The sequence below is a fragment of the Agelaius tricolor genome, unplaced genomic scaffold, assembly GCF_023055355.1.
Source record: "Agelaius tricolor isolate 1412-34295 unplaced genomic scaffold, bAgeTri1.0.p SCAF_7, whole genome shotgun sequence".
NCBI classification, from domain to species: Eukaryota; Metazoa; Chordata; class Aves; order Passeriformes; family Icteridae; genus Agelaius; species Agelaius tricolor.
Window position 1 is genome coordinate 47150983 of NW_027269267.1, and position 13175 is coordinate 47164157.

At 35.4% G+C, this 13175-nt stretch overlaps 1 protein-coding gene across 6 annotated transcripts in view; it reads left to right on the plus strand.

The window, feature by feature from the left end:
- The window catches only part of DACH1 (dachshund family transcription factor 1), a 352403-nt gene that overhangs the window by 211181 nt on the left and 128047 nt on the right, over positions 1 to 13175 (plus strand). The window lies entirely within an intron of this gene.

Here is a 13175-nt window from a genome sequence, read left to right on the forward strand (position 1 = left end):
TAAAAAAAAAAAAAAGGATTATTTTTGTATATCTCTTGTCTTCTTACAGGTGTTAATCAGAGTAGAGTAAAAAAGATTGTATTCTACTTCCATTTTACATCAGAGACATAGAAGTTATAAATCAACTACAACAATTACAAAACACATAAAGAAAATTCCCAAGAGCAACAAGAATTTAGACATAAATGGCTTCATTGTACTGATGAAGGTTATGGTTGTTTAGTGGGAAAAGAAAATAATAGGAATCATAGCACATAAATGAAAGAAAAGGATGTCTTGGGGGAGGGGAATGGGGAAATGTTTCCTTAATAAAGTCAACATACAGAAATAAAACCAACATCTGCTCCTCGTTTCTCTATTTGATTTTACTTTTAATTACAGAACTTCATAGTTGAGGCAATTTTAGTAGATGTGCAGCTTTTCCTTTTTTGTGGTTGCAGCTACTGACCAAGTTCTAGAGGCACTGAGTTTATGTTTGTGCTTTTTTCCCGGGTCTCTGAATAATGCTGCCTAGCAGTGGACCCCATTTGCCTTTTGAAGGGATATCTCCTGAGGCTCCTGACTTTTAGTATTCTGCAGCTAGCAAGCTTCAGCTCAGTGGCTCCTATTGGCTGTGGTTCATCAGGGAGGTTATGGAAAAGGTTTGACACCTCTGGCTTCTCTGTTCACCCTCTGAGTGTCTTTAGAATTCTCACTTTCTAAATGATTCTTCTAGGCCTTTATTAATGGGCACAAGGTATTTATGTAAGCATGTAGAGAGGGGATCCCATCCCATGTAGAGATGGGATGAGCTGGAGGAGATTCAGCCAGGGCTCAACTGCATACTTCTGTGGTCAGAAGCAGAAATTTGCCCTATGTGCAGGAACCAACTTTAACATGTAATTGTTTTGTCAAGGAAAGATAAATCTATTACTGGCTTTACAGAATAGTATTGCAATACAGCTTCAATCTGCCATACTAATTGATTAATAGATAGGTGAATTTTGCTGGTTTGTCAACCAAAAATAAATATGCCATGAGCATTGTTGAGGTATGACTGCAGTGATTTGAATAAGGAAAAGTGCACTTGTTGTAGGGTTCTGTGTAGTTAAGGAACTTGTATTGAACAGGTGAAGATTAATGTACTTGCATGATTTATAGTCCAGGATATTAGTGCAGAGCTGCATAGACTGTTTAGATACTTGTGTTAAATTTTGAAAACTTGGTAGAGTTCTTTGCAATCATAAACTCTCTTGTAAAATGTTAATTTCAGGCAATACCATTTGCAAAATCCCCCAATTTTTTAAATAATATTCTATAGTTCTGAGCAATATGTCCTCAAAACCATATACAAAATTTCTATGTGGATTTCTGAAAGAGTATTTGTGCTGTACTGTACTCTTTCATGTTCCCTAACTGATAAATTTGCTTCATTTTAACTAAAAAATAGCTGCAATTGTCTTGAACATTTTCATTTTTGATTATGCTAAATAACCCGTGTGTTGATATTTGCCAGTATACATGCTTACATTCTTAATCGAAGCTGTGTGGCTGATTCTGAAGCATATCTGTACACTGACTCCACTTTTCAGTGTTGTCCTCAGCATAGCAGAGATGGTGTAGAAAGGGATCTAGACTTAATGAGACTTTCATGACTAACTTTGCCCTTTGAAATGCAGTAGATTCAGGGACTTTATATATAATCTGCTTTTTTAGGGCCACACTGTGACGCCTGTCTTGTGGGAGCTGTCTAAATTATAGTGCTGTGACTGCTCTTGATAAGTCAACTATAGTCACTGGCCAAAACAACATCTTAATTACTCAGGATTGCTAAAAAGTATCTTCTCATCTTACTGCTGTAGAGTCAGCTGTTCCAATAAGTGATTTTTATGGTTTTGAGAAGTTGCTTCACTAAACCTTGACCCAGTGTGCTATATAACTAACTGATTTACATGGAAGTTCTGGAGGTTACTTCTCATTACTCATGTATTACACATGGGTTAGTTGCCTTTTTGATCTCCATTAATATTGTGCACTCAGAAATGTTCTTCAACTTTATGATTGGGTATTTTCTCCATTTATTATTTATTGTACGCTACTACTCCATGGTAATTCCCTCACTGTATTGTATCCTATACACTTACAGCAAATATCACCGAGCTGTGATCACATGTTCATTATAGGTTTAGAAATCAGTAATCATTCAAAGTCTATATGTGGCATGTTTGATTCTTTATGTCTGTCTCATTAAGTGACCTTTTATATGTAAGGAATAATAATTTTTTTTCTGGTGTGTGTGTAAGGCAGGTGTTATAGAAAGGTTGCAACCCCACTCACGGGGTTTCTCTGTCTGGAAGATAAAAAACAGTGACTTTTCATGGAGTTCTGCTTGCTGTGGTATTTTAATGTTGCCCTGAAAAGTCTTTCTCTGCAACCATGGATACCAGCTTCTGTGCCCATTACTTGTGTGCAGTAGATGTATGTTGCATCTTGGCTACAAGATAAGAAGAAACACATTCTGCTTGCTCTATGGTTAACTGAGCCATCTCTCCCTGCCTCAGTTCTTCCTGATATTTTATTTTAATTGGCTATTATGGATTATTTAATTAATTATTGGGTCCCAAACTGACCCACATTTCATCTTTAATTTAGAAGTTTGGATTTGTATTTATTTGTTTAATGAGTTTGTATTGTTTTAACTCACTGACAATTAATTGGACAGCCTAGGTCAGACTCCTGGCAGTGTTTTTTTCTCTGCATGATCTCATTCTTACTCACTGTCTGAGGCCTCTTTCAGCCTGAGCATGGAGGGAGGCAAAGGTATGCCCTCCAGCGTGACATAAAGCCCGAACCATTTCAAGATGGCTGTTTGAGATTGAATGTAGAAGATTTCAGCAGATGGCTTCTAATTACTTGAGATATGCCAAAGTGCTGAAAGGAGCATTTGTATCTTCAAACCTAAGGGGTAGCTGTACCTGACACGATGTGAGTGGCATGTGCATTAATGTACCCATGTCAGCATTTATTCCATCTACAGTTTCTGCCATGAGCTTTATCACAGATAATTGTCTATGATATGAATGGAACTTCCTTGAGTATTGTTGTAATAGAGCTATAACTAATAAACCTATTAGAGAAAGTAGAAGAAAATCCTATGCTTTTTAATGGAAAGTAGAAATAAAGCGACAATCTATATTCATACTCATTTTATCGAGAAAGCTATGGAAACTTCGAATTTAAACTATCATTTTGACCTTTTAGTTGAGTTTATAGGCAAGGCTCTCTTTATGATAGCGAGCAATTTCTTTAAGATGCAGGGAAATTACTGTTACATTAGTTGCATAAAATAATTGAGAATTTTGAGAGAGAGATATGTCATGCTCACCTTACTCATACTGTTAGTCTCAGCAAGGTCAAGGGACTAATTGTGGACCCAGCCTGCCCTAAGCCAGTTGCAGTACATAATTGCATGCTGCCCTGGGAGCAGCATAAGAAGGAAATTGTGACTTGGAGCAATTCTGTTTGGTATTCTGGGGGGTAGGGTCAAAACTAGCTTCAGTGTGTGCTCCCTCCCTTCCCCTACCGGTGGGTGGTGAGTCTGCAGAACTCATTTCCCCTCCTGGGCTGCCATCTGTGGTATGAGAAACCGGTTCACGGAAGAGAAACTCGGAGTTTCTTTCAGAAGGTTTGTGTATCAAACCCTTCAGATTTCTACATTTTTCAAATACATTCAGAGTAGTTAGTTCATATGCTGAAATAAAATTAGGAGTCTTATTTTTAAACTTCCCTGTAGGACCTTGTGTTAATCAAGTAGTGAACTTCTGATGTTTGATTTACTAGTAATTCTAAGACTCAGCACAAACCATTTTTCCGAGCAGCTTGTTTAGCCTTAGAAAATGTCACCAGCCAGAGCTATTTACGCAACACATTCCAAATTCCTGTGAGTTGAGCGGTGTGTGTTTTGGAATGCTTTAACCTCCTCAGTAAAATGAAGAACTCCCTCTAATTTCAGCTGCTTCCAGGAATATAACCCAGTCTCCCTGGGAGAAAACTAGCAGTCTCATCAACGCTATCTTGTCCTGGCAGAAAGTTGTATTAGCAGAGGTAGAATGTGTCTCTGAGCAGCAGATCACCCCTGAAGTTTTGTCAGGGTGTGCAGGGAAAGATTTGAAGCTTTCAGGGACAGTGCCCTCCTCATCACCACAACAGAGATTTCTCTGAGAGTAATCAGTTTTATTTTCGAGCATGTAAAAAACAAACCCTGTTTAAAATTGTCAGTGACTTTGTTAATGCTACTTCAGTAAAATAAAATGCTGGTTTCTTTACTTCCTTTTCTTTTTGCCTTGGTTCAAATGACACTGACATTTGCTTACTTCTCTTCTTCTTATATATATACATATTCTGACATAAAAAAGAAAATTGCAGCCTCTCCTGCTGTAATTCAAATTTTTAACAAGAATACTGGTAATAACAGCAGGCATGATTGAAACAGCCAAGTGAATTTTTCTTTGAGAAACAGTATACAGTTATTATTGCTAAACATGAAGTTACATAGGTTTGCTTGCTTAATACACAAAGAGGTTTGTACTCAAAGGGATTTTTTTTCTATTGCCTGCCTTCTCAAGCCTGTTAAATGATGAAACATTGTGGTCTTGTTAGACAATAATAACAGAAACAAGATTTCTTTAATAAGAATTTCAAATAATCACACAATGTTATCATTTACAGAAGCATTTTATTTTGAAAAACATTATTGAAATAATATTGAGATAAACAATTTTAGCCATATTCCATTGCTTGTCCTGGCACTGGGGATATTGATTATTATATGTACATTGAGAAATTATTATATTAAGAACATTGCATTTGCTTGAAGTATAAAATCCACTGTAAAAAAATAGCTTAACCAGCATTGCAGTCCAATTTACACAGTTAAAAGTTTCCATTTCATTTTTCTTATAGACATTTTCTACTTACATTGCTTCTCTACCATGGCAGAAAATGTATAACTAATGAAATAAACCCTGTAATTTAGGTTTATTTTTTTATTTGTACATTTTTATGTCTACTTTAAATATTGGTAGCAAAGATATATCTGTATAATATACATAACAGTAACATGAAATAACATGAAATCAGTAGCCACAGATTTTAGTAACTGGTATGAATAAGGAAGTTTACTTTTATCAGGTGACCACGAACAATCCAGTCTGCACTCTCCACCTAAGTGTTATTTAGACTTTAATAGACTAAGATCTTGGTGTCCCCTGGGAGGAAAGAAAGTATAAATACTGGCATAACAAATGTGGTCCTTGAACTTTTATACATCTGTGTGCATTGGTACATGCCAAACATAACACTCCAGCTTATTCACCTTCAGGCTTCTGCAGAGGCTATTAACTTGTATAATCTGCAGAGGATACATATGGAAAGCCTTTCCTTACCCAGCTCCCAGACCAGCTCTACACGAGTCTCTGCTTTGGTGGAGAACAGAGTGGTGGTAGCGGTACCTCGTGAGCTTGGCTCTTTCTGGGTATGACAGAAGAGCACAGTGAGCCACATAGATATGCAATTTCTGCATCCCATGAAGCAAATCTGTCCCTGTGCATGCTCCACATGGATAGTGTGGGTAAGGGCAGGAAAAAATTCAGTAAGGTCCTTATTTCCTCTGTAAAGAGAATAGGAGAAACCTGTCAACCCCCCAAACAGCAGTGGCATGTTTGTATACTATGTGTAGATTCTGGGATAGGTAGTGAGCTGTTGCAAGCCATTTGCCTGAAAAATAATATTTTGACACTCATGTGCTTGTCATCTGCTTTCTTAAGGTTTAGAACAAAGCTTCACAACAATGTTAGATAAACCCAGGGTAAATGTCCAGCTGCAACCCAAAAACCTGCATTCCCTGGCAGGGCTGGAAGTGTGTTCGTGCCTGGAGAGATGCCCCTCAGATGGTAATGCTCACCCAGTCACAGGCACGTCCACCTAATTTGGGATATTACATCACACTACTGCAAGAAAAATAAATTTTTCTTTAATCTAAACTGAGATGCTAAAATCATCATGTGTTTGTGGCAGACATTTTTAAGAAGTGTGAAGGGTATCAGGATTGGTGATACAATTGCAAGACTTGACAACACTGTATGTGTTGTGGCCCAACCAGTTGGTTCTAACTACCTTAAGACATTAAACACATTAACATATCTAAACATATTTAGATATTAAGCACATCTTATTCTTATTCATAAATAAAGAAATTTATGAGGAATTGATTTTTCTGAAGTGTCAGCTACATCAGCTGGCACTTGTAATGTACCTTTTGTGCAAGTCACACTGTAAACTGAAATGCGAAGTACATATGGGTAGGAAATCCTTTTCCTGTGAATTGTCCAATCAGTCTTGCATTGTTTGAAATTACCATCACCACATACTTACCATATGTCATTTTGTATAGGAGGATTGTGCAACTTGGAAGAAGCAGCTTTAAACCTTTATTTTCTGTTGGTTACTTTAATCTGTCTGCTACTTTCTTTTTGCGGTATAATACCAAAGTGACTCATGAGTCTTCTGCAAGTTAAGGGCATGTGGATATGATCAGGAACAAATGATAATGTATAATAAGTTTGGTTTTATGTAAGTACTGTTTTAAATTAATTAAGGCTAGGAAAAAGAGGACATGAATTGCCTTTAGTAGTATCTGCAAATATAACCCATTCTGCAGTTTCTGTGCGTAGCAGGCATCTGTGCTTAGAGACTAAATGGTGAATGGGACTCTGACTATCAAAAAACAGTTGCTGGGATGAAAGTCATGATCAATCTCTGTATTTATATCAGTGCATTCAATCTTTGCCATAGCATAGCCATGTGCAATAAGAAATGTCTTTGCACTTCAATTTAATTTTAAAGTAATTGCATCTAGAAGATGCTTGATGCTAAAAAAGTATCATATAATCCATGTAATTATAGTTTCTGCCTGTTCATTTATTAGCTACGTCTACAAGCAAGAAGTAGGTTTATATGTTTTCAAAACATATGCTTGGTAAGCACTAAATCTAAGACTTATAAAAACATTATCAATATGTTCTAATTAATATTTGCTCTTTTCCTTAAGCTATTATGAGGATACTTAATGCATAGCCTAAAATTAGAGTTGACAATTGCAAATACAACCCAACCAACATAGTAATAAAATCAATACTTACATTTCCCTTGGGGCCACTATTTACTGTTTGCTGTGCCATTTCCTTAATGGAATGGCAGTTATGTTTGCAGAAACCTTGTAACTACGATTTTTGTATTTTAACTAAAAGCAGCTTTCCTAAAGTAGTATGATTAAAAAAGAATCTGGAGTTGCTTTCAGAAAATTGCTGTAAACATTTTGCAGCCCGTTTTAACAAAGACTAGTAAATGTCACTGAATTCTAAAATGAATTATTTGTAATGTTTAAAGTCCTTTCAGTTGTATTGCAATAGACATTTGCCTTAATCTTGAAATACTTCCCTGATTTGTTTTTACTTTCATTTACTCGGTTCAAATTATTCTCAATCACTGAAAGCTCATTCCTGTGTGGATGTCTGCAGCGTTCTCAAAGTGTACAAGGGAGCCTGGCAGTTTATTTGACTTAGCAAATTGAAATAATGGAGGAAAGTATGATCTTTGAGATGAGTCATTGCAGCTGCTGCACAGATCTAATTCTAGTCTTTCGACTTGGTTCTTCTTTCACTGAAGTCTGCCATTCTCTGTCAGGGCAGCAGCATTTCTGTGTCTTGCAGTGTAACTGTATAGTACAGAAAGCATGCTATAGTTGACATTTATAGTACACACAAGTGTTCTGTGTGTTTGCATATTCAGTAGAATATTTCTCTAATTATCTCTGACAAGAGGGATGAGCATCTGAAAGAAAATCTGTGAGTCATCATGGCTTAATAATTCGTTCCTTATGGGGCTCTGCTGACCATGCAGTGCTCTTGGCAGAGCTGAAGTTTAGGGTAACAGGTTCTGTCGTACAACATGGCCACTTGCTTGGTCTCAACTGTCAGGGACCTACTATTAACTCTATTTGTTAACTAATTATTACCTTTGATCATCTGACCTTATACCAACCTTCTGCTTTCACTCCCATTTTGCAACTTTTATTTTGAATAGTATTCATATGAGTGGGTCATTTGTAGTCTGCATCAGTGTCTGATTTTAGTCACTCCATGGGAAATGTCACCATTTCAGGATCTGCTTCCATGTCACTTGTTAGTGATATGGGAAAATTAAAAAATATGGAATGCAAAAGAAATTTTGAAATATGGTAATTTGAAAGCATTGAAATTAGAAATGTTTTATAGTGATGCAGAAAGTATACACATATAGAAAAATGTGTATTATATATCTAATAAATCCATAAACATATCAGACAAGATATAAACCAAAATATGCTGAATTGAACTGAAAAAATACCAGAACAAAGTGGAAGATCAGGATTAGGTATTTTGGTCCAATTCTGAATATTTTTGCAACTTTGAAGTTACAAATGTCATTTAAATTGCAGTGTTCCTTGTAGCTTTTCTGTTAGGATGCACTTAAAAAGTATGTTGAAATTTGTCTTTTAAATATATATCTAAGAATTATGCAAGGTTTTATACATCGTACAGTTTAGTGTCATCAGTAATCACTGTTACAATTTTGTAAAATTTTTATCTAAAATTTTAAACAAAAATATCTGAAAGTCTTTCCTCAGGCCATTATTCATTGCTCTAGGTTTCAACAGCAACAACAATTCAGCTTCCACAGAGAACAAGTCAGGATAGAAAAAGAAATATCTTCCAGTATTCAAATATTTTCTGTTGGTTTTAATACTTCTAAGCTTTGGAGGAGGGAATTAAATTTTGCCATTAAGATGACGCTAGAATACATAGTTCTGATCACTTGAAAATCCATCTGAGTCTGACTGAGATAGAAATTTCTACAATTGTGTTTCAAATGCCTATTGGACTTGTTTAGAAACATGCTACTCTCCTGCAGCTGCACTGGTGTGGCCCAGGCACACAGGTCTGGGAAACCTGCTCTCCAGCAGTTTTGCAGAAAAGAACATTATTTTGGAACATTTAACTCCTGTTGCCTAAATGATATTGGCATTTTCAGCACTTGATGCCTGTTACCATAAAAGAAAGTGTTGCTGTTTGTTCTTTGGATTTGGCAGATGTAGTTCCCTGCCCTTTACTAATACAGTGCTTTATGGCATCATCTGAGGATACTGTTTCTGGACAAAATCACTAGATTGCCCAGAAAAGGTTACTAGGAGCAAACTGGCTTCCACCATACCAGTGAAAAACTTCACGTGGGTCTGATGGAACCTAGATTAATCCCATCATCAAAAAACAAACACCCCCCACATACTTCAAAGTCTGTCCCAGTATGATTTAATTCTTTGAGGCTCAGCATTTGTTTATGCAAACCTGCAGCATTTAGTGGCATCAGCAAACTTTGTTTCATTAATATTTAGCCAAAGCAATTGTGTGCACAGAATCCTAGACCCATTCAAGGAAACATATTTTGAAACAGGATATTGAAAATAAAGTCCATAGGACAACAAAAGTCAGCTTACATGCTGATGTCAGCATTTGTGTGTGGTGATAAAGCCAAGCTCTTTCCATGATAAAGATAAATTCATATCCAAATCTTTAATAAAAAAACAAAACTGATGTTAGCTATTCCCATTAAAGTCAGAAGCGTCTTTGTAACACTTCCCAGAGACTCAATTGTTAGGAACAAAAGTTATGTCCTGTTAAGAAAAAAAATTAATCACTCAAGTTATTACATAGGGTGTACTGTGTATTCCGGGTTCAAGCTTTATACTGAAGCCTTTGAAGAGGCTGCCCATACTTACCAAATGTTGTAATTGATACAGAATCACTGCTATACAACAGCTGCAATAACAAGGTGCTGCTGCCTTTACTTTAATCTACCTCTCTTTCTGCCAGTTTATTATGTTTTGAATTTATTCTTTTGTAGATCTGTGAGCTATCTTTCTTATGGAAATTAATCTTTTTAAAAGATTTGTACTCTCATTTTCAAACACTAATACATTCATTCAAGTATCCCATTATTCAGAACCAGCTGGCTTTTTATCTAGTGATATTTACTTCAAAAAGCCAAGTTAAATGGTATCATAGATTAATTCTCAGGGCACAGGAAAGCTTTTTTACAGAAAAAGAGATTTGGTAATTACTTAGAATATCGCAATAAAATCACAGAACATGTCAAAAATGCGTTATATAATCTGTCATAATACGAAGCTTCAAAAAAAAGTTAATTCACTGAATTGAATCTAATATGTAGCATCAGTATATGATTTTTAAGTGAAACATTAAGTAAGGATAAAACTTTGCTGTGATTTATAATAAGCTATGTAATGATTTTTAGTTATGTATTTTTTCTTTAGAGAAAGCACTGAAACTTCAAAAAGGGCATTATCCACTGAAATTTCTTACATAAATCAAACTGGAAATAAGACACATTTTACAATTCAATTTAAGATCCCACAGAGACAATAATGTTGCAAGCTGTGCATTTTGCAGAGTAATATAGTAATGTCTAGTTTGCATTTTTGAAAAACCAAATTAATCACACTGTATTGAATATGTTGAAGCAAACCTAAAATTCATCTATTATTAAAAAACTTGTGCAACAAACACAAACTATATTTTATACATAAAGGACAAACTCATTTATTCATTAGGTTAAAACACTTGGAGTTTGCATTTTGTAGCTACTAAAGAAGTGACATTTGCTATCTGTTCTCTTTTTTAAATTTTTCAAAGCATTGTGTTCAGACTAATCTGCTTGAAAAATTGTACTAATACTTTAACACAGTGTCAATCCTGAAGACTGTGTAGAAATCCCTGTGGAAACTAAGGGTAGTCTGGATATTTAAATTTTCTTTTCTTGTGAATCATTTTACAGAACAAATATTCAGTTATCATATATCTCATATTTAAGTAACACATTTTATCCCTTGAAAGATTAAACACAAAATAATAAACTTTTTAGCCGGTTTTTAGCATTTGGACATTCTTTGAGCTAACATGCCTAAGCACTACTTTGAATTAGGACTTGTATCTTTGCATTCAGCTGTGCTCAGACTGGTACATCAAAGCAACCAGAATGAAATTTTGGCCTTTATCAAGTGTCACTGACTTCAATGGAAACAGGATTGCGGGCTTAATCTTTTAAAGGGAAACATCTTTTAAAATTATTTGTAGATGTTTTCCTGTTTTAGAATATAACTGTGGAATTATGTGTTCTATATCTTGTGGGGCATATAAATTCTGCATGCAGAATTTGTATGCCAAGTGTCAGGTGCTTCTACTTGTAATTCTGTTTCTAGGAACACAGCTCTAACTTCTTATGGCCTCTAGGCCAAATTTGAATTCTAGGATTTGATTCCTGGCATAATTGTTATCTGTTAGCAATTTGTCTGTGGATTCATGTCTTGATGATTTAAGAATGAGAAATGCAGCTTTTAATTTTTTTGTTGGAAATTTTTATTGCCTGTACACTAGAGAGATTGTTTGGAAAAACAAAGACTTCTGAAAAAATGTTCACTTGCATTTTAAAGAAAAAAAAATCTTAATTCAGAATAAAAAACTTATATGGAATTTGAAAAAAGAGTTTGCATAATTTTTCCTGAGCATTTGAAAAACTTTAGGCCCTTGTCCAATATTTTAGTTCAAGGTCTAAGCCTAAATAGTTTTTAATACAAAATTAACATGTTTGTTTGTTTGTTTTTGTTTCTTTGTTTTAGTTAAGCTGCATTAAAACCATTGCTAGATCCAGTAGTAGAAAAATTTCAAGCAATTTTCAGGTTCTTGGCCACCATAGTGGAATCCAGACCTCCAGCTGAGGTATATTTGTTTTGGGAAATTTAGGATGAGTGGTAACCTACAAAGAGCTGATACAACCCCCCCAGGCATGGCAAGGGGGTGGAACTACATAATCTTTAAGACTCCTTCCAACCCAAATCATTCAGTGATTTTTTCATTCTATGCTGAGCTGATCCATGTGAATTGCTAATGTATCATCTTGTTTGCAGGGCTTAAGCCTGAGGGACTTAACACACAGAAACATCTTTATCCATTGGGTGTGCAGAGGACTGAACACAGGTTGCTGAGAAGGCATCTAGCCCAACTTGTTATTACATAATAGCCATCAGTTATGCACTGCTCAAAACTTGTTCAGAGAGCATGAGACTTGGGAGCAGAGGTCACCTTTCTCAAAACTATACCCACAGTTCTGACCTGGAGAACATTGTCACTAATTGAGTCAAGGCAGGGTGAAGAAAAAGTACTTTTTGGCTACCTATTGTCTCTCCTGTCATGTAACTCCCCTCATCTCTGATCAGATGAGTTATTGATCATGAAGAAAGATTGAAGGAGCTAGAAAACATAGTAAGATGAGTGTTTACGTCTTTCTCTGACCATTGAAGGAGTGCAACATTCTGATTTTTACTAAATGAGATCTGGATGTAAATACCTTGCTAGGAAATTTGTCTAAGACACAGTTAAAGATATTGTTTAAAGTACACTTAAAACGTGTGTGCATTCTTCATAAATCAGTTTGATGTAAGATACAGGAATGACTACGATGAATAAGATTCATGTGAACTTGGTAAAGTTCAGAGTACTAAATCTTGGTATAATAGCTTAGGTGAACTTCCTTGTCCTAGAACTCTTAAAGAAAAAAAAAGATGCAACTGTAAAGCCATTATTGAATAAATTATATACGTGCTATCATTTAATGAAAATAGACAATTTTTTGTCAAACACCGGCTTGACGCCTTTGTCTCTTCCACATTAGGTGAAAATTTTTGCTGGTTATAGGTAACAGTGATCTTCTGAAGTAAATAAATATTTTGTATTAAATAACTTTAAGATAGTGATTTATTTAATTTTAAAAATGAAACAAATCCACCAAAATTAATTAGAAAGTAATAACACCCTTCCTCCCTTCCCCCAGTCACAAAAGTCCAAGGAAATATTTGAGAAATTTGCTGTTTAAGATGTATCACTTTCACATTCCTACCTTCTTAATCCAATTTCATACTTTTAGCTGCCTTTGTGTGTAGATTTTACCTTTGATCATTTTTGTAAGGCTTCAGTCAGAAAAACCAGCAGCAGTTCCGAGTAGAGTAGGGTATCAGTACATAAATA